Genomic DNA, 22,364 nt, shown 5'->3' on the forward strand with positions numbered 1-22,364 from the left:
CCTGTATAATGTTACGGTGAGTGTCTTCGAGTTTTTAAGGGTTAGTTCATAAAAACTTCCCCCTTGCACGCTGCAACACTTAAACGTAGTTCAGTGTTTAGAGCATGACCTCATGGTCGTATCATGCGATTTACTATAAAACACCACCTTTAAATACCTTGACATATTGATATGAAATATGTATGCCTATACTATGAGATACGGAGAATTATAATGAGCGGCTCTTATGAGTTATTGGGGCACGCGGTAGCGTAGTTGGTTGAGGCACTATGCTACAAGCCGGAAGGTCCCGTGTTGAAGTCCCGATGAGGTCCTTTTTCTTAATTGACCTAATCCTTCCAAGCCGCAGTATGGCCCTGGGGTCGACTCAGCCTCTAACAGCAATGAGTACCAGGAATATTCTTGGGGGTAAAGGTCGGCTGGCGCGTAAGGCTGACAACCTTGCTGCCATCTATGAGCCGATTGTCTAGAAAATGTGGGAAAATCATCATCACACAACCCTATGGACCTCCACGGCCTGTTACAGGGATACCTTTACTTGATTTTTTACTTTACTTATGTCTTATTTACATAAAGTGTCAGAAATTAAGTGCATAATTGCGACTTTATGTCTATCCTTCCCCACATGCCATGTCCTAAACTATTCGACGAATTTCGATTAAATTTGATATTGTTTTTCATGTTAAATTTGTGGGGTACGTGGTAGTGTTTCGGTTGAGGCACTGTTCTACAAGCCTGAAGATCGCGGGTTCGATTCCCAATAAGGTTATTGGATTTTTGAGTTGACCTATTCCTTGCAGCCGCACTTTGGACCTGGGGTTGACTCAGCCTCTAACAGAAATGAGTCCCAGGAATCCTCCTGAAAGTAAAGGGCGGTCGGCGCGTAGGGCTGACTTCACCGCTATCTGTGAGCCGATTGTCTAGAAAATGTGGGAGCCTCGACGTCTCAGAATCCTATGGGCCTCCACAGCCTGTTATAGGGATTACTTTTTTACTAAAATTTTCAGAATGCAGCATAAATCCTTTTGCAATAAGCAGTTAACGTACTAGATATGTTTAAAGTGTGAAGCGATATATATCTCCAAATTTATGAAAATATAAACCTCTACTGTTGGTACGTAAGGTAAAAGAGATGTGGTAGTTTCTGCGGCTTGTATCGAAATAGTTTCACATATTCTGAATGTTTTAGCAAAATACAGGTAAATGATTGTAATTCAGCCTAAAGCGTTTATAATACTAATTGGAACTGTCACTTAATTGAGTAACTTATTTTACTAAATAAACATAATTTTTGTGTTTAATATTATATATAATTTAATAATGAGAACAGGTCTTTATTCTTTTTGTTTTAAAGAAAATTTTGCATTATTTTACAACATATCCAGCTAATTAAACTGGGCTTTCGATACTGAGGAATATTCGATCAGCATAAAATTCTGTGGGTATATCTGTCGTCTCGACTGTCACTGCGATGGTGCAAGTTGACATTTGAAATTATTTTTATTCGCACCTCGCTACTTCACGGGTCATCTTGGTCCAATTCATGTATCTCTAGAACAATCCTATAAAGTTACTGGTGTGATTTGAGTCCCATTTCCCCAGATATGAATTCTCTGATCGTGTGTAATTGACCGGGCGAGACCAATTGCAATTCATAAATGGCCCCATCCACCTATATATAACGTGGGGCCATCCTTTTTCTTCCAGTTTCACTTGGTCGTCTGTTTCAGTGACGCTCCAGACCCTCGTCTCACTATGTTGCCCCCCCTATAGGATTTAACTAATGGTGATCTTCAAAGCGGGTTATGTCGCAAATGGCCAAGAACTGATCAATTCTTTCCCATTCGACAAACTTTGCGGAGAACTATATGTGTAAATGGATCATTAAATATGCCATTTGTAGGTTTAAAGGAACCTACAACTGGATTAGGTGTAACATTTCATTTGCATTCGGAATACGCTACTAACTTCTTACGCTAATTAAAGCGTATTTGCATCAGACGACTGGGACTGCACGTACAAGCAGACACATATATCTCATCATAAAGCCTTCTAGTTAATTCGGAGCAGAAGCCAAACATTCGGAACACTCCCTATGTTTCCATACCACACTGGTCTGGAACAAAGCAATGATTTATCCATTTTTATTATTTTATCTCCGTAGAATGCTGTCAAGGCCGATCACAGTAGCCGCTCGGTCTAAGACATGAACTGTCTTCGATCGCTCGGACGTTGGGATCCTGGGTTCGAATCCTACTCAGATCATGGATGTTTGGTGTCTGTGTGCGTTTATTCTGCGTTTAGGTAGTGGCCTTACGGTGGGCTGATCACTCGTCCAAGGAGTCCTACCGTCTATGAAAAAAATGATTACGGAACTGAATAAGAGGCCTGCGCCCTGAATGGGCTGGAAGAACCAGTAAAGAAGAAGTACGCTATCAAGATAATTCCAGAGACTCGTGAAGGCCCGGAAGTGATAAGTCAGGCTCCTTTATAATGACGACGCTAGGCTCTTGGGCTGGAATGTAAATACTATGAATAAGACGAATTTCTTTATCGGCTAGCAAAGAAATAGGCAGAGAAGTAAATATGTATGAGCATGTCACGAATATTTTATGAAATCATAGTGTAACTGCTGCCAGTAAATCAGTTATAGTCATAAAGCGATTAGTATCTAGAAATAACAGCTTTCAGATACGAGTCCAGTGCTGAAGTTTAGGAAGAATAAACACAATAGATGCTTCTCATTATTCAGTTAAGGAATTGTTATGAACACATCTGCCTTCCAGGACAAACCGTATTTCCGGTTACTTGGTGTAGCTGTGAAATTTCGTCTGTGGCTTTGAGGAAGGAACGCACAATTAGGGTGTCAAGTGACGACGATGATTTTTACGCATTTCGTACTTTTGCTAAGGGTTACTGTGACCGAAAATGCACCTAAGTCGGGGAACACATGAAAGACATAAAAGTTTTGGTGGGGAAACGTCTTTAAAGTGGTCACCTAGATAACTTGCGGTGGGAAGAGTAACATGAATCTGTAGTAAATAGGTTGTACTGATCAGTGGTGGCCCAGGATCGTGACCAAAGACGATATCTTTATTATCGATGTTGAACCGTCGGGTTCCCCTGCCACTGCATCAGTGTTGATTTGTTATGAACTATCTTACGCGTGATTTCCTCCGAAAGTATGTTTTTTCCTGGCCTTCAGTGCATACAATTCATTTTATATCGTTTAATATTTAAATTAGAGTGGATGGGGGTACGCGGTAGCGCAGTCGGTTGAGGCACTACGCTACAAGCCGGAAGGTTGCGGTTTCGAGTCGCCTTGAGATGGATTTTTCAATTTACCAAACCCTTCCAGCCGCACTATGACCCTGGGGTCGACTCAGCCTCTAACAGAAATGAGTACCAGGAATCTTCCTGAGCGGTAAAGGGCGGCCGACGCGTAAGGCTGACAACCTTACTGCCATCTGTGAACCGATTGTCTAGAGAAAATGTGGGAACCTCGATGTCTCACAACGATATGGGTCTTCACGGCCTGTTACGAGGATAACTTTTTACCTTTATTTAGAGTTGATGGTACCGTTTTAGTTCATATATCTTACATCATTTTTTATAAATAGAATAACATTAAGATAACTTGTACTATGAATCCGTAAGCGCTATAAAATTATCCCTTATGCAGATTATGAAATCTAAGCGAGGCTATGACAGAGCAACAGCTGAAGAACCCCATTCATATTTATTTATTTTGTATCAGATACTCTGATCTTCCCTTCCTACAAATAAACCCATTGTTGCTGCTCTAATATACTACATGCCGTACTGTGCTTTTAGTTTCTTACGGTTCTCATTTTCGTAGCTGTTCCAATAATTTTACTGATTACACATAAATCAGCTGAACCAAACTATTTCATACAACGAAACTAACGCCTTCAGACTGGAGTTTCTCGTTAAAGTGTGGGAACTAATATGGGAGTCCACTGTTCTGAAATTCCCAGGAGATTAGGCACTGTAAAAGAACGTTGGTCGTTGGAAAAGCCTGCACTGGAACTGGTGAAATAAGGGGCTATTGAGAGATCGCGCGCAGACACACACACAAGCAGGGTTAACAGTTGTGAACCTCGTTTAGACGTGATTGCAAATATCAGTCAAGTAGGCTGCAGTCTGTGTGTGTGAGTGTGTCCTCAGCTGCCAGAGCCAGGAGTGAACACAAGCTAAGTAGAACAGGCAAGCCAGAGAGCATAAAAGGGTAGACAATTCACATGGAGGGATTTTCCTGTCTGCTGCCTTTATTCTTACGTTTCTTGCTTTCAGCAGAGTCTCTCGAAGAAAACGTTTTTTTATTCCTCTTGTCTTTCCTTATCCGTTTTTATATTTGTTGCGCTAGAAATTCAAAAGAGAGACTGAACGAACCTGCTAGAAAGAATAGCGGTATTTAGAGGAATGAGTATGCTTTGCATCTTGTAATTCACCAGACACTTACTGTTTTTAGTTAACTCTCAAGATGCAAAAGTTTAATTCTGTGCGTGGCGTTTGTATATTCTTTGGTTTCGGAAGAAGGAAGTATATTGTACGTTTCCATTAAATGTGTAACCCACAAAATTTGTATCGTTATTCTGCTGAATGGATTTGGTCTCCATGTGCATATGAAATTATATGTGAATATTTAGTCTGTGATCTTTTGGGTTATGACACAGTATAATCTGGTAGGTGGTTACGGACGCTTCGGAAGTACCTTGCCTCCCATCGTGAAGATGCTCTTAAATTGATTTATTCCGTAAATCCAATAATTATCGTTGCAGCAAAAGCATATCTGTTGACCTGTGATTGCTGAAACTGATCCGCTTTACCAAATATATTTTCGTGATAGTGTTCCCAAAGGCCTTACACTAAAATCTCCATGCCAAGAAAGAAGAAATACAGTTCGAAAATTCTTAGATCTGAAAGATCACCGCAACCCCGAAAGGTATTGGCGGGTCTCAGAAATGTGCCCTCTCACAGAATGAGAAGAACCGGCGCTATGTTGTGGGCTTGGTTTGCAATAACGAGTAGAGCGTCTGATTTGGGCATGGCATGTGAGGATGAATCTGCGAGGTTCAAACTTCTCTCCGCCTTGGGTATGGAGTTGTCTTGAAGGATTCGATGGATGCTGAAAAAAAATCAAAGCATTTGGCATCTAACATAACTAGGAAGGAATACATGGCATTGAAATCTCTAAACAAGGAAATAAGGATTCTACAAGCTGACAAAGGAAGCCGCACGGTAGTGTTGAACGAGTCCAAATACAAGAAGAAGGTATCCGGTCTACTAGGATAAGGGTTTTATGAAATTCTTTGTAAAGATCCCACGTCCCTAATTGAGAGGAAGATGCACAAAACTGTCCTTCCCGCTGTCTTAAAACTGTCTCCTTACTACAATGAACCACTTCACCTTTATGGACTTCCAAAGACACATAAACCTGACATCCCTCTCAGACAAACAGTTAGCTCAATTGTCTGTCCCTGTTATGCCTTAGCATATTTTCTCCATAAGGTCCTGAGCCTTCCAGGTGGTAATACAGACTCCTTCCTGAAGAAATCGGGAAATTAACAACACAGACATGATCTGATACTGAATGCCCACAAGAATTTGTTGACTCCTCAATGAAGCCGTCGAGAGGCAAATTTTATTAAAGGATGAAATGAACCCACGACACCATTTTGCTATNACCGTCGAGAGGCAACCATCTCTTCTGGGATAAAATATGTGTATATCAGGGCACGGTCATTATCCCATACTTTAAATGTATTCCCGAGAATTTCAGATGTTACAATGCCAGGACTATTTTCAAAACTAAACATACATTCCGGGGGAAACTCATAAAAACTGGACCGGTTAGATGTGTCCAGCAAACGAAGCAGTGTGTGTAGAGTATCCCATATGACTATGGAGAGGTTACATGGGCGAAACGAGGAGACATTTAGAAGTACACATTAAGGAGCATAAAAATCTGACCCAAAGTCTGTTCGAAAAATCAAAATTAGCCCAACATGTATACGAAGAAGGCGACAAATTATGTTGGAAAGAAGCGAAGGGCTTGCAGATTGAGCCTATCACCACATGCAGGATACGCAAGGAATCAGCCCACATGTCTCTGCTGGACCGTCCGATCAGTAACCCAGTTTGGATATCTCTCCCATCTGGACCCCCCGCTATCGTATCAGACGTCAGAAAACTACATCTCCATCCAGGGTAGTTTGAAAGTTGTGGTTTTTCATATTAATGCCATACACCGAACTTATTGGTGATGACTTCTGTTTTGATAGTACTCTGATTTTAACAACAATAGCCGTGAGACAGTACATGGACATAGGTGCTAGGCCTTTGGAATTTTTTAATGTCAGCTCACGCAGATGGTTTATGCTGTGCTTGGTTTATATACCCTATCCTCTGTTGGTACTGTTATCCGGAGACGGACTAGCTCTATCGATTGGGTCCAGCTGAGTAAGCTTTTACCTGATGATGGACACAGAATCAAGTCTCCGAAAAGTTGTTTTATATAAAAAAACACGACGATGGATAATTCCAGAAACACAGTAATTATAAGAAAAGTAGACATCGTAAAGCTTTACGAACCAACCGAGTGAGTTCGCTTCCATTTACACGCGCCTGATTTACTGAACAATATGGCACAAAGCAGTGCGAAGTGTTGGAATGTGATCTCGCCCATTCTGCTTAAAAAATTTTATTAAAGGATGAAATGAACCCACGACACCATTTTGCTATGTTTTGCCTTGGCACGACAGTCAGGGACCGAAGTTACAAATGCAAATAAATAAGACACACTTGATGCTGCGTATTCGTAAACTACTGTACCTTCTGCCTTCTCATGTAATTGTTCTTCGCAAGTATTGTTTCATCCTCTTATAATGAAAGTAGCATGAGGGTCTGAATCCGTTAAAGTGGTTAAAAACCCATTACAACAGAGTTAAGTGTTCAGTGAAGAAGGTGTTGAGGTTACTGAGCGGATGGTTTTATTGCTCTGTGCTTCACAAAAATAATCATGTTTACAAGTCATCTTGAAACTCGAAGGTAGATGGATTCACTCAGTTGTCAGCAGTAGAATTATTCTTTATATCGTTGTCGCTGCTTTCTTCCGTGCTTAGAACACGAGTCTATCAGTTGCTGAGCTCCGTTCTGAAGCGAGTAGACCGTCTGGAAGGCGTTGGCCTGGTTATGAAGCCAATTTTACGGTGGACATTCAAGAAATAAACTGTGAATGTATTGATTTGATTCATCTCGGTCAGATGTGGGCCATATGGGACTCTGTTGAACACGCTGATGAAGCGGGGAATTCCCTGATTGTCTGGCCGTAAGATTCTTGAAAAGAACTTTGCTCAAATTAAGTAACTACGGGTATCATTTGGTAACCAAACCCGGAGGTTCGACACCGCTAACACAAAAAGTCAGCCTTTGGACAAGATACTGGTGCAGTTCATTCCCACAAACCATTTCTTTAAGATAAATATTAATATGGTTTCCCCATCTTGCGTTCCAGGTTTGTATTTGGCAAGGGTTTTCTCCGCAAAAACTCTGTATGCATTCTTTGTCTCTCTCATTCTATCACATAACTATTGTAGCCTCTCATACAAAATTTAAATTCGAATGAAAGGTGTTGCTGGTTTTATTGCATGTTCATATCTTCATGGAGCCCCTATTAAATGCGCTTAGTCCCTCCATATGTCCGCTTCCTGTACGCATGAAACAACCCTAAGACCACCGGTCGTGTCATCAGCAAGTCAGATACTGGGAGCTTTAGTAACGTTTGTCAACACATTCAAGTTTTCTTTCAAATGGGACAAGAAACGGCCATTGAACTTCAAGACCTTCATACTACTGGCGAAATGTGAACAGTGTTTGCAGCATAGGCTATACCGAAAATAATTTTGCTCAATGCTCGTATTTTGTAACTTACGTTTTTCGATATATATAAACATTGGTCATTCTATGCATACATTTCCTAATAGTTATGTTCAGTAATCAGCAGTGGTCTTCCGAAACACACGCGAGTATTGTCGAAGCCTCTTGGACCTCTGTACGAATTTGCATTGCATTTGATATCTGGAAGTTCGAGTAAGAGGTTGACTTCTGTCTTGGTCAGGATTGGATAACAACAACAGACGCTTTGCATGCAGTCGAGCTTCGTATTCAACAGAGTGGCATATATATGGAGTCAGAATTTCTGTACCGTTGCACAACACGTGATATTTCGGCCGTTATATAATAAGTGATTCTATTGATGTATACAGATGTATACATATAAAGTCATAAATGTGTTACGATTTGCTGGATATGTAGTTTAAAGTGAATCCATGTTTTGGTTAATGTTGTTAAGGTTTCCTAAAAGTTTCCTAATTGGCGATGTAAAATGTGAAATATTTTTGCACTGGTTCTACAGCCCCCTTGGACCCTGGCCTCTGATTTTTCAGTTTCATGGTAATTTTTACAGACTGTAGGACTCCTTGGACGAGTGATCAACTCGTCGCAAGACCTCTACCTAAACACAGGACAACACAAATACAAAATAAACACACACATGCCAAACATCTATGCCTTGTGTGAGATTCGAACCCACGATCCCGGCTTCCGAGCGAGCGAAGACAGTACATGCCTTGGACCGCTCGGCTACCGTGACCGGCCAGTGTGAAATATACAGTTGGTAAAGTTATATATATTTACACACACAAGTCATGAATATACTGGATGGTACTTTGAGTGGTGTATTCGTATTTTTACGTGGATTTTTGTGTTATTCCCATATGCTTGTGTGTCGCGCAGCTGTAGGCAGTGTTACCGCTGGTATGTTCAGAGGACCCCCATGCTCTCTTCTGTGTGCCTTGCCCACGTGTATCTGCAATACACAGAAGGAAGATGTATATATTATTATTCTTGTTTTAGATTTTAATGTCTGTGATTTCCTTACATGTGGGTGTGTGAGTGTTAATATTCAGTAATGCGGATTCTGCAGCACTGGATGTACGCCGTTGTGGATCGGCATGTTTTTGATTTCCTGCAATGAAAATTGGACGAGATGTTGTTTCATGTTATTCATGGAGACGCGATGTAAAAATGAAATTTGTATTTACTAATTCGGTGTCGTGTGTTATGTATTATTGAATTGTTACCTGTTTGTAGCGTGTTCCGGATGTAGCTTGTGTGGGGAGTGGTAGCGGACTGACATGTACGCTGAGGGTTCGCTCTTAGGTAAGGGGAGTGAAAGGGTACGTGGTGGGGAAGGGGGTTGTGTGGAAGGTGGGGATAATCTGCTTCAGCGTTGTTATATGGGGATGTTTTTATAATTATAGCGAATATAGCCTTATTCATACCTGTAGAGGTGTCATTCCTTTGTTGCTTGTGCAGTGTGAGATTATGAATATGGAATCGTATTAATGTCCTAAGTAAGTGGCGTTTCTTTTGAATGTGGGGCATTTCTATTGTTTCGACTATGGTGTCACATGTCTGTTAACTTTCTGTTAACGTTTAACTTATAAGAAAATTCACATGTAGAGACTTAATAATATACAGCGACTCTTGCCTTCCACGGGAACACAAAAACGTTGCAATTAAACACCTATCCAACCGTATGAACACTTGCCCCATCACAAACGAAGGCAGGTAAAGGTAACTACAACATACAGAAACTCTGCTACACAGTAATAGAGCTTCTGTATGTTGTAGTTACGCCTAAGATCACTCTGTATGAAAAAAACAACAAAAGTTAGCCACCTTCACATATTTTGGAAAAGAAACTAGAATCATTATTAGATTATTAAAAAGCACAGGCATATGTACATCATTCAAAACCACCAACAGAATAGAAAGATATTTAAAACAAAGAATCATTAACAGATACAACATATAGAACTCTAGATACGCCCAGTACGAGTACAGATTAGAAACTCAACACACGTGGGAGCCTCGACGTCTCGCAACCTTATGGGCCTCCACGGCCTGTTACAGGGATGGCTTTGCCTTTACATTTAGTAACGGCCACCTGGCTGGCCGTGCCATAGCACAGATTGTTAGTCGCCGGGGTCCCACCGCGGCGGCCCGGGTTCGAGCTCAGGTGATGTGATGTGGGATTTGTGGTGAGAAAGTGGCACCGGGGCAGGTTTTCTCCGAGGATTTCGGCTTCCACCGACTGCTCAACACCCATCGTCTGTCATCCGGGGCTGGTACAATTAAGCCAGTTAAATGGCCAACTTACCAAGTGGACTTAGTCTCACCCCACCACAAGAAGAAGAACCATCTCATTCTGGCTGCTCGCGTACTTGGTGTAACGTTCTGAACTGAATGAGAATGCGATTAGTAACCTGACTTCGCGGGTAGCGCCGTCTTTACCAGTCGCCTGTAGTTGCAATAGTTGACGCATGCTTTTCTGTTTGATTTTAATTTCCTCCAGTTTGATTTGTCCGCAGGACACAGTTCATTACAGACAGCGCCCCTTCCATTCGTCCGATATTTATTGCTTACACACTGTCACAGGCAACAGATGGTGCGCATGTAGCCTAGTTTTAAAATAATCCTTACATGCATTCGTTCTATACATGAAATAATATGTATACATGTAATAACATGATCTCTGAATTTTATGCAGGAAAAGTAATGTTATTTATGATGGTATATGATGACTTAGCCGGTCGCGGTAGCCGAGCGGTCTAAGGCATGTACTGTCTTCGCTCGCTTGGAAACCGGGATCGTGGGTTCGAATCCCACTTAGGGCATGGATGTTTAGTGTGTGTGTGTGCGTTTTTCTGTGTTTGTGTACAGGTAGAGGCCTTGCGACGAGCTCATCACTCGCCCAAGGAGTCCTACCGAATGTGTAAGATCTAGAAAAACCGAAGTGAACGGAGAAGTTCACGGAGATAGGCCTAGGCCCACTGAGGCTGTAGAGCCAAGGAAAAAAAAATATGACTTATCAATAAAGATATTATCTTGGTGGTCTGTGTTCCGTATCTTGGGAGGGGTATAAGGAATGTTCCTTCTATCACACCGTTCCGATTGGTTGCGGGAATATGCTATTTTATATCCACGTATTTGGGGTTCCTTGCTTCGAAGTTAACCACCGGATATGACCCAGATCTCTACTGTGTTTGCTTGGAATCAGGCTTACACTCGTATCTGTATGGACGTTTCTCTGTTTATAGCTTGATAATTTAAAAGTTATTTTAAATCATGATTATAGGTTGACGAAGTAGGTGAGTATTATTTTTCGTAGAAGAATTGATGAGCCGGTTGGCTGAAGCGAAACGCTTCTGGCATGTATGTGCGATGTGGCCGAGTGGAATCTCGGCTGGGACATCGACTATACGGACTGCGATTTACCTCTTTTCCTCAGTTCCTCCATGGGACTCTCAGGATGATATCTGATATTATACTTTCTCGTTCCTGTTTTTCCCAGTTCATTATTCACTGTTTCTCTTTTCGTCCGACGGTGTATCCCCTCAGTTAATAAGAGCGTTGTTAAGCGCCAAAGAAATATGAGCCATTTTTGTAACCTCCACTACCTTGTAACGACTGTTCATTAGCGAGTGTTTTAAACAGTAAAATTTACAGCTGTAATATATATAGTTGTGGAATTCTTTCAGATTCCGTATCTCGGCGGATGGGCCGCTCCATAGCCGTGTTCGCTGGCTTTACCGCGGCGGCTCGGATTCTAGCCCGGGTCTGGTCATATGGGATTTGTGGTGCACACAGTGATGCTGGGGCCGATTTTATCCCAGTACTTCGGTGTCCCCTGCCAATCTTCATTCTACCAATTGCTCCACAATCGCCATCATTATAGTCTGGGGCTGGTACAATAGGCCGGTAGTGGCCGCAGTACCAAGTGGACTCAGTCTCACCCCATTAAGAATATTGATAATAAATATAATAAAATCTCGGCAGAAGGCATAATGCCAACTTGACAATTGGAATGATGCATAAGATTTAAATATTTCCACATGGAACACTATTTTCCTTTGCTTTGTTGCTTGATGTAACATCCAAGTAACTTCATTTCCAATATAAAAGGCGATGTTCTGAAGGAAAGTGGTAACTTAAGTATAACTTGATCGAAATCGTTAGTTGGCAGTTTGCCTGACTCGCTCGTGGGGTGGTGATTTCGCAGGATTTCTGCATAGCCGCGTTTAGAGGGGATTTACCCAGAAGCGTTCTCTCTCCTGGTCTCTGTATCCCAGTCTTCGCAAAAAGTCTTCTGCTTTCAAGTTGTAGGTTTAAAGTCAAATGCTCGCGATTGATGGAATGATTTTCTTACCACCATTTCCGCCCCCCCCCCCAACCTCACGAGAACGGAAGAGAGCAGTGGAACTGCTGACTCTTGTGGCGGTTGCAGTTAAGGTATGCCTGGCCTGGCTCGCCTTACTCTGCCTTTATTCTGATTTATCTTCTCATCCATATTCACGGCTTTGTGTCTGCATTGGCTCACCACCATCCCCACCCACAATTCTATTTCACTCCTTTTTATTTTACCCAATTTCCCTTCTTTCTAGTACCATACATATCTGATCGTTAAAAACTTCTTCGGTCTATTTAAAAATGGATTTTTCTGTTGATTGATCTCGCAACCGAGATAAAGTGTGACAGCTCGTGGCGGCTGGTTGGATGACGTGTTAATTAGGATCTTCTCGTGCTCCTCACATATTTTTTTGTTGGGCTGTCGTATTTTGAGTTTATAACCGAGTTTATTTCTGTGGTGATATTTAAATATGTATTTCATTACCATCAACATTTTTTCTGGTAAATTAGTGAATAAGTGTCGATTGTAATGAATTGTAAAAAATACATGTCATATTTGTAAAGTTGAAATACGGACACAAAATTGTCAGCATCCTGTTATCGTAGTCCTGCTAATAGTATGGGTCCGATGCCATACGATAACATCAACATGGACGGTGTACTGTTTGCGTGATTTTATTTGTTTATGAGTCACAAAGAATTAGCTGAACAGCGAAAAGCAAACATTTTAGGCTATACCGCATACCCAACGGAGCCCTTTGTGTTACATGACTACAGTTATCTCCAGCCAAATTTGTAGTTTCATTTTGTCAGTTGATCTCACTTAATGCATTCCTTCTTGATAATAAATTTCTGTTTTAGTTTATGGACTAAGATTTTTAATGCAATGGCACATGATTCAGCCACACTCATAATTATTTGTTACGTAGGCCTGCTTGATATTGTCACGCGTATGAATGTGACTATAGACGGGGTTTGGATTGGTAATTGGATTTATTGAGTACTTATAAACACAACTCTCAAGTAACTACCGCTATTGCTAATTCACACTCTTCAATTCACTACAGCACACACCAAGTCTTTTCAGTCTGCTCTGTCTTCACCAGTCGTTGCCTGCTAACGGCTTCTAACGGCGGACGTTACCATTCCTCGGGGTTCTCGAACTGTCCCCGTGCCTCAGATACCAGCTTCCAACAGCAGCAACTAAAAAGGACTGAACTGCATAAGTCCTCTAACTCACTCATCAACCAGCCCACTCCACTCTGCTACACTAATTGTGTTCACTGACTCGTCCTGCTTATAACATCTTAGCATGTACCGCGCAGAAGACACCATTCGTCTGTTTCTGTGCGCATTTGTTGCGTGGCCAGCCATCGGCGCGGACAGCGGAGAAAACGCCATTCCTCTGTTGCTATTTACGGGCCATTACATAGCAACGGCTTATTATGATACAGATATGTAAGCTTCTCGCTGAAAATTGGTTTTGTACTCTTCACATCGGTGTCAGAAATTACGAATACTGAGTTGTAAGTTTTTAACCGAAGATGCTATCAGGCTAAGAAAGAAGTTTTTTTTTTGTTCCAAAAGTAACGAACTCGCTCGACCAATTCTTGTCGAAAATACAGTTTTTTTAAAATAAAGTAAGTAAACCCCATTTTCAATTATCAGGCAATTTCCTTCTAGAGTTATTGCACATAAGAGGAATATAAAACATGGCCGGCTTAGTAAATGTTGCACTTTGTATACCCTGGTCACAGTCGAAATCTCAGCGGCGAGCTTAAAGCAGAATCGTTAAATTCGCGGAATCCCTGTTAGCAGCATTATCCTCCGTAAGAAATACTGCTCTGTTTACTGGTCATTGTGTTTGTGGTCAGCGGATACTAGCAAAAGAAGGCATGAGGGAAGTGCATAAATGAATTAAACAACATAAACAGAACCTCTGATCAATTAGAAATATCATAGATAATCATTTTCTCTCCTCTTGCTCCCACTCTACCCAAACACAAGACAACACAACACAGAATAAACGCATACACACTACAAACATCCATGCCTTGTGGGATTCGAACCTAGGATCCCGCTTTCCGAGCGAACGAAGATAGTACATGCCTTAGACCACTCGGCTACCGTGACCTGCTATCATAGATAATGACATGGAGAATTTGAACTAGATTTCGAGGTATGTCTTATTTGTTTGAACTAATGCTGTAATAAATTAAATATTTACGCGGTGCAACCTATTCACAGCGATGCAAACATGGCGGCCGTATCATTCTCACTTTCCTATCTTTTCAGAAAATTAAAGAGAGTGTAAAAGTTTACACTGACGCGTAGCACGAACAAACGAACTCCTTGGCCTATAGTTCGCAAGTGAACTATACCGATCGAACGACCGCCGCTTATTGGCGAAGTTAGTACCAACTTCAGCGGATAGAAAGTGTGGCGTGGTGCGCGCAACGAATCCCCACGGCCGTTAATTTCGGTTTTTTAGGCCGGATCCGCTATTTCCTTGAAATAGCTCCTCGGTTATCCCCACGAGGCTGAGTGGCCCCCATTCCAGACCCACTACTTCCCAGAAATTTTGGTAGTGCCGGATATCGATCCCGGAACCTCTGGATCTGTAGCCAGGAACTCTGACCACTAGACCACAGAGGCGGTCAATAATAATAATAATAATAATAATAATAATGTAGTGAAAATAATAAGAGTAGTAGTAATTTGTAACATTAGTGCCACTAGATATAGCAACGATGTGTATATGACTATTTGCATTTTTGTTTGACGTATGTTGGTAACAAAAGTTAAGTTTTCTTTGTGCTTAACTACGCCATGAAGACGTGGGGGAGTGGACATATAGATCCACGTATCCTTGACCTCGGCACTTGTTGGAGGTGAATGATCAGCTTCACGCTCCTGCCACTTTACCCCCAGGGTATGAACCCCCGGTACCCATGGGATAGGAGACTGGGTGGGCCCAATAGCCAGTCTGGACGAGGTGGAGAAAGGAAAATTCTTTATCTTACCGGGACTTGAACTTCAATCTCTCAGTCGTCCATCCCGTAGCCAGCCGTTATACCGACTGCGTTGGTAATTAAATTAAATATCACTATAATTTGATTTAATTTTTCCTAGAGTGAGAGATAGACCTACTTATTCAGTCTCTTTTTCTGCGTATTCTGTGCTACAAGCATTGTGCTTTAATGAAATATGTCACAGCTCTTGTAGAACTTTATATGAAGCTTAGTGGAATCAAGTTTTCGTCCGTGCAATAAGCAATTTTTATATTAATAGTAATTGAGTTATTTTCCCTCAAGGTAGCAAAATAGCGGGGGAGAGAGATAAATGAACGTGGCTGTAGTTGTGTAAGTGATGATCTGTCCTGTAACCACTCTGCTTTCCATTGTAGCAGAACTTTCAGACACACTTCTTTTTAAGCACACTTCTCTCCACATTCAAGACCTTCGGTTCTTATCATTTCCTCGTCTTGACGAGGTGTGGCGCTGTTGCACTTTCCCTCACATTGCGTAGCGCTTTCATATTTCAGTGTCGTACTTTTGTTACTGTTATGGTGGCACTATTGCTACAGATGGTGGTGGTGGTGGTGGGAACCCCCGCAAAATTCAATCTCCCAGCCACTCAGCAACAAACCAAAGCAAAGTTTTGATTGCGTGCCGGCTGCACCTGATCGATGTCTTCAGTTGGTGAAATTCAAGAAGTGAAAGAAGGAAGAAATATGCAGGAAAAAGGGGACGGTGTCTTTGATGCTGTTTCCCCTGTTCGTATCTTTTTTCTTGCCACTTTATACTCCTCTGATCCCCTTTCTTTCTCTGTCAACGTTTCTTTTACTCATGTTCTCTTTCCATCTCCTTCTAAACTTGAAAAAAACACACTCTTTATCACATTTAAATTTTATTCTTTCTCCTTTTCCACACACACACCTTTCGTAGCCGTCTATTTGATTCATCCTTTTACATATGCGATTTTTCGTTTGTTGTTTTCAAGCAGCTCCCTCTAGACTTCTGTTTTGTCTGTTTGCCGCATCTCCTTATTCCCTTGTTGGCCCACTGAAGCGGTGCTAGGGTTGGTTTAGGAACAGCTGAGTAACAGTAAAAGATCTGTATTTTCAGTGATTCAGCAACAGACAATAAGGGGTCATTATGACTCTCTTTGAAATCATTTATTTGTGATCTGGGTGCTACTGTCATTTAATTTCATTCCTCTTAATCGCTCTCAAATTTTAATGCTTTACACAACGTCATATCTGGACTACACGGAAGTAAGGACACATAACTGCTGTAGGCTCGTGTTGGGACTGTATTTTGTATTTATAAATTTTAGATTCATATCGATCCAATGTAATCCCCCCCTTTTTTTACAGGAAGCTAAAATTGAACTTAGTGTATTTTATCAGGATATATTTATCACATTACATTGATACATAAGTCCAATGTACATGTCGTTAAGATCTAGGACTTTTGTTTGAAACTTTTTTTACATAACCTATTTGGAATAGTTAACAAAATATAGTAAATAAACAAATGTTTGACTCTCTGCAATATCATGTCTGTAATGTTACTAGCTTTGCATTAAAAGAGTAACATTTACCTTTATGGTATATGAGAATTAAGGGGAATAAGGCATGCAAAATCGCAAACAACACATTTGGAAAATTTAGAACAAATTTTCACTGTGTCGTTTCTTTTTTTAAGTTTCTGTTTGTATCATAATTATTTTACATTACTTGATGGAAATTTATAATAGCAAATTTAAAAGGGACTCGAACTCTAGAAATTAGATATTCCTCTTCACTAGAAACTGTAACAGTTTTGCTCTCGTATTCTTCTGATCGAAACGTGTTTTGAATAAAATGTTTACAACATGCCAACATACACAATTTCTTCTATCGATTCTAGTCTGTTAAATTCCTGTATGCAGGGCCTTGTTTGCTTACACCTATTGAATGTATTGACATCTCATTCGAGGTATATTTGTTTATGAAATACAATGACATGTTTTCCAGCTGTAAGTTATGCATGTCTTTTGTATGAAAGAAGGTTTTCTCTGTTCCTGGTTGTCCTAAGAAAATAACCTCAATCAAATGGAGCGTATATTTTTCTCATTTTAGTTACTGAGTAGGTTTAGGTGTACACTTTGCAATTATAGCCGATCTACCATCATTTTATAAGGCTTCTGATAGCATATCCATGGCTCTCCCGCCAAATAACTTTTCATCAATTTTACGTATTTTCGTAAAACAGAATGAACATCATTGCAGTCCATTATAATTGTGAGGCACAAACGACACCAGTATACAAGCGCAGGGCCCATAAATTTTGTGTGATATTTCAGATCCGAAACGTATGCAGCGCCTGTTAAGTCATTTTCGTACAATGTAAACATGGCGACCGCGCGAAATATGTAGAGTGGGGTAGCGTCTTACGCGGGGGTTACGTTATAGAGACTGCGCGTAAACGCAAAATCTCGTATAATCATAAAAACTCTTGAAATCTGTTAAATTACCCATAAAGTGTATGTTTTTTTTTTCTTCTCGCTCCCACTGGGGACCATAGGGCTGATTTCTCAGTTTCATGACCATTTTTACAGAGGGTAGGACTCCTTGGACGGGTGATCAACTTTTCGCGAGGCCTCTACCTAAACCCAGGACAACACAAACACAGAATAAACGCATACCTTGTGCGGGATTCGAACCCACGATCCCGGCTTCCGAGAGAACAAAGACCTCTCGGGTTCTGTGACCGGCATAAAATGTATATATCTTGTAAGTACACGTACATAATGTATATACTGAATAGTACATATACAAAGAAAATACACTATATTTTATTTATATGTAATTACCTAAGAAATAGATAATATAAAAGGAAAAGAGTAGACCTTAACACCTGCCATTAATCCTGCATACTGCGCCCGGAATCGTCCGCGCTAATTTCAATTTTTGTTTATTTATATATTTATGTTTGGCGAGCGCGTGTGGTTGGATTCGCGTAAGTGAAATGCTTGTATAATGCGACTCCACTGTATGTAGCCTCCGGCTTGGTGGTGATGACTAACAGTCCACTGGAGATTAGCACGCAAACGTTTGGTAAGGCGATACACAATATATGTACGTTTACTTAGACTTAAGTCTATCCTATCCAATGAGTACCGGGGGTAAAGCGGCAGGGGCGTGAAGCTGACCACTCACCTCCAGCTAGTGCCGAGGTCAAGAGAATGTGGCTCTATACATCTACTCCCCCAAACGCTTTAATGGCGTAGTGCTTAGTTAAGCACAGAGACAACTTTACATTTTAACTCCCATTTTCAGTGAGCGTAATGAACCTTAACGAACGCCAATGGTAATTTTGTGTACTTCGTTATGGAGTTCATCATCTTCCAGTCTTGTTATTTCCAGATTAAATATTGAGCAGATCTCTTGCAGGTCACGACTTTCACGCTATCTGTTATTGGTGTTCTTACTGTAGCTCCGCCCTTAGAATGTGCGCATTCGTTACTTCATCCTAACCGGGCAACCAGAGACGAGGGTGGCTATGGACTATACTTTAAGGCATAAGACGTAACGTAACAAGGTCCATTCTCCCCGGTCCGTTTTACGTGCATGCTGATTTATAGCTGTTATATAAAATGAAACGCTAATATAATGTTAGTTCTTCTAGAATTGTGTTTGACACATAAATGGAATTTGCCGTTATAATGTCTCATCCTGTACCTTTTTTTAAAAACTCGCATAGTGGGGGGTGGAGTCCAGCTGGCTCCACTCGGCACATCGGCCACTGATTGGACTATTACTGTACCTGCCCCGGGGGATTATGATGATGGAGAATTTGGTGGAATGAAGATTAACAAGGGAAGACAAGTACTAAGAGAAAACCTGCCCCAGCGTCACTTTGTCCAACACAAATCCTACTTGACCAGACCCGGCTTCGAATCCGGGCCGCTGCGTTGGGAAACCAGCGACTAACCGCTTGAGCTATGGCGCGGCCTACCCTGTGCCTTACTCTGTAAATTATGAAGATCAGTGTTATGAGTTTACAAATCTTCCTCAGTTTCAGCTTATAACTTAAGTTAAAGGCATTGCCTTTCCTCAGCCCGTTTCATCAACCCGACGTCAAGGAATTCGAAGAAATGTTCCTACACTACTCTCTTGTGTTCTGTTGTCTGACACACACACACTCTTAAAGTTCCAGCCTATCATCGGCCTGCTATCCTACTTCATCTCAACAAACTTCCTTCTCGAGTTTCTCTGCTTTTCTTACATCTATATTTCTGATCTTTGCTTCGCATCTCTTACGTTGTTCCCTTTCAACGCCGTAACGTATTCGTGTTAGCTTCTGCTCTACAGTAGTTTGTTAATAAGGACCAGCCCACTATCCCCGCCATTATAGCTGGTAACAAGAGGCGAAGGAGAAATGTCGAGAAGTGAGACAAGGCAGGGCTTCGAATGTTTTGACACGAATCAACGGTTCACGCATATAAATACCGTGCGAGTTGCTCTGGTTTGTTCTGCATGACGTTTTGGAAACAACGCCACGTTCTTATTTGTCGTGTAAGATAAGTCATGGTACTGCTGTTTTCATGAACAAGGAGTTCTCTGTCGGCACACATAATGAATCAGTGATGTGATGGTTAACCTTTTATAGTGCAGTGTACCACCTGCTCTGACGTCCTGAATCACTGCATTTTGCGGCACAATGCACATATATAGTTCTTACGGTTGATTCTCACAATAAACATCGATTATTTTCTTATTCAGCACTAAATGATTACCCTAGTTAATGCAGACACAATGTTTTCTGTGAAGTACGAACTGAATTTTAAGTATCAGGCTTTAAATGCTGCAGTATTCTCGAACGGTTAGCCCCTACTCTCGTATTGAGATGATGTGTGTTCGTTGTTCGCAAGTTTTATTACTTTTTCTTAGTTTCTAAGTCTTATTTACCTTGTGTTCTATTGTGACTCCTTCCATGATTTCTGAACCGTGAACACTGTTGTGTTTTATTTTATAATACATCAGTATTGACAGAGTTCAGGTTTGTTTCTTGTGGAATATGAAACTGGATCCCAGCAGGAGGCAATGTTCATTTTCTGCTTGTAGCGAACGTCACTTGAGAACATCCAATAATCTTCAGGTCGAATTACTCTTTATAGCTTTCCATATTTTAGTTTATTTTTAAGATTATTAGTTTTCTAAATATTAAAGTTATAATAATGGATAAGAAATGCCTCAAAACATCCACTGTTAGCAGGGAAAATCTGTACAGACTTGGTTAGATGCACCGGCCGTGCCATAGCTCAAGCGGTTAGTGGCCGGCTTCCAACCGCTACGTCCTGGGTTCGAGCCCAGGTCAGGTCATGTGGTATTTGTAGCGGACAAAGTTGCACTGGGGCAGATTTTCTCCGAGTACATCAGTTTCCCCTGCCAGTTCTCATTCCACCTACTGTTCCACATTCTTCGTCATCCATCATCCGGGACTGGTACAATAGGCCAATTAGTCGCCGATGTACCAAGTGAACTCAGTCTCACTCCACCCCAAGAAACTATAAAAGAAAAACTAACAAACTAGTTAGATGCACTGAAATTTCGGCTCAAGGAACTGACTAGATTGATTCATATACACCTTGAAGCATAGGTTATTAAAGTCGGCTCAGAATGAGCACACAAAGAATATGAGTTTTAAATGCCTCGAAACCACGAACCCAGCTTTCGAGAGAGCGAAGACAGTACATGCATTAGACCACGTGGCCACTGTGATCGTTTATTTGATCATTCACCTTACTAAATTTTACTTACTTACTTACTAAATTCTGGAACATGATCAACCGCCAATACAGCCTGACCTTGTCACCGGTGTCAAAGGTTTGGCCATTTTGAAAATCGCCCTACAAAACAGCCTAGATGCATAAGAAGCACGGAACGTCATCTATCCCGAGAATATCCTCTCCCTAAAATGGAAGAAAATAATTATCCGGAGCCTGTTCCATGCGACTGAAGCTTTGCGGGACACCCAGAAAATTACCAGGGACACATTTGTTGGAGACTGAGCAAACCGAACTCAGAGAAGATTGACACGACACGCAGCTTTGTACAACGGAGATGGTCCCGCTTTTATTCACAACAAATTCCAAGCAACAGCACTACCCAGCAAAGAACCCAAGCTTCATCATCTCACCTTCGTCTCAACCACAACATTCAGCACTCTTAAAATCGTTCGCATTGGGCGATCAGACAATTCAACAATTCCGCAATTTCCTTCCTTCCCAAACCGCCAGTTGCAGAGTCAGTTAAAAATGCCCAGAAATGAAACAAAGAAGGCGAACAACGCTGATCCTAAAGAAACATATTCTCTAGCAATTGCCTGTATCCAGTCAGGCCAATTTTCTTGTAACCTTCACAAAGGAACTTCTTTCAGACCGTTACTGGTGTCCTCATCGGAAATGTTATCTCAGATTACAATGGGCAGACGAACCCAGTTACTGACTGTTTGATGGCCAAAATTTTCTTACGTATTGTTAATGGTGCACTATGGCAATTGAAGGAAATTACACAGTTTCTACATGATTACTTCACTGACATCTGCCTCGTAGGAGAACCTCATTTGTACTCACGTAGAAACAGTACAAACCGTAATACAGAACGTACAGATCTAACAAGAACAAGCTAATGAAAGGACGTCATCCTCATATAGGAGTGGCTATTGAACATGAAATCCGTCATCGTCAAGTTCAGCCTCCTAGTACAAATAATTTAGTAGCCGTTTGCACCACATCTACGAGTACATAACCTGCATAGCTTCCATAACATCGTTCTGCCTAAATCCGAGTTCTCGCGTTCCAGTCTCTGAATTTACAGATATATTCAACACGACAGAAGCAATCGTAATCGCAGGCGACTTAAACAGTATGCATTAAAATGGCACAGTCGTGAGAATCAGCTGAGCCAGTAGTGAACATTAGCAAGCGGATTCTGCACACGTGCCGGCGAAGCACTGGAAGAGGGTCGCTCTGGACAGCCTTGTATTATTCAAGCATATAAACGACATTTGGAAACATATAAAGATATCCCTGTAACA

This window comes from Cryptotermes secundus, unplaced genomic scaffold (assembly GCF_002891405.2).
Source record: "Cryptotermes secundus unplaced genomic scaffold, Csec_1.0 scaffold108, whole genome shotgun sequence".
NCBI lineage: Eukaryota > Metazoa > Arthropoda > Insecta > Blattodea > Kalotermitidae > Cryptotermes > Cryptotermes secundus.